We start from the raw sequence: 910 nt of genomic DNA on the forward strand, positions 1-910 counted from the left end.
ATAACAAAGGTGAACCTTCTATTATTTTCTCCCTTTTGTCACTAAAAAGAAAAAAATGAATAAGATTAAAAAAAAATCTTTGCAACACCCTCAATTCAAACCTTGGTTAATATATCAGTCAATTTTGGGTGAAATAACAATTTAAAAATATCAGTGACATGACATAAACATTTAGTTTCTGTTTATGTTACATGAGTGAAGTGAAGTGAAATGAAGTTGCTCAGTCGTGTCCAACTCTTTGCGACCCTGTGGACTGTAGCCCACTAGGCTTCTCCATCCATGGGATTCTCCAGGCAAGAATACTGGAGTGGGTTACCATTTCCTCCTCCAGGGGATCTCCCCCACCCAGGGATTGAACCTGGGTCTCCTGCATTGGAGGCAGACGCTTTAACCTCTGAGCCACCAGGGAGTACTAGGGCTCAACTGGGTCTTGTTACTGCACATCTTATCATTCAAGACTGAAAAAGCAGCTGCTCTCTGGGACTTGCTATTTTCATGGCAGAGGGGAGGAACCCAAGTGTGAACTGAGTTTGATGCAAAAACCTGGGGTCACATATTATATCTCCCTAACCTATGTAAAAAAAAACAAACCCACACAACTCCTGAGTTTATTCTTTATTCTCACATTATTACCACACTCACACATTTTTGACAACAGATGGGTGGGGAGTTTCCACCCACCAAGCGATTCTGAGTTAGGTGTTCTACAATTTGACTCAGTTCTGACAGCATCTACCTTTAGAATAGGGTCCACGGCTTAAGGGCTCCGTCTCACAAGACTGCCCCCACCCCTTCAGACGATTGCAAGTCCAGGTTGTCACCTGCGCTTCTAACTGATAGGCACTAAATCAGGCTCCCACCACTCCCTCCTCACATTCAGTTACTTTGCTAGAGCTGCTCGCAGAATTCA

The 910-nt window shown here is 43.5% G+C and overlaps 1 non-coding gene across 1 annotated transcript; it reads right to left on the reverse strand.

Annotated features, from left to right (window-relative positions):
- Positions 1-336: 336 nt before the first annotated feature.
- TRNAW-CCA (transfer RNA tryptophan (anticodon CCA)) lies at positions 337-409 on the reverse strand. Its single transcript has one exon. It is a non-coding gene; the product is annotated as a tRNA-Trp (tRNA).
- Between the last annotated feature and the right edge of the window lie 501 nt (positions 410-910).

The sequence above is a fragment of the Ovis canadensis genome, chromosome 3 (genome assembly GCF_042477335.2).
Source record: "Ovis canadensis isolate MfBH-ARS-UI-01 breed Bighorn chromosome 3, ARS-UI_OviCan_v2, whole genome shotgun sequence".
In the NCBI taxonomy this organism is placed as follows: domain Eukaryota; kingdom Metazoa; phylum Chordata; class Mammalia; order Artiodactyla; family Bovidae; genus Ovis; species Ovis canadensis.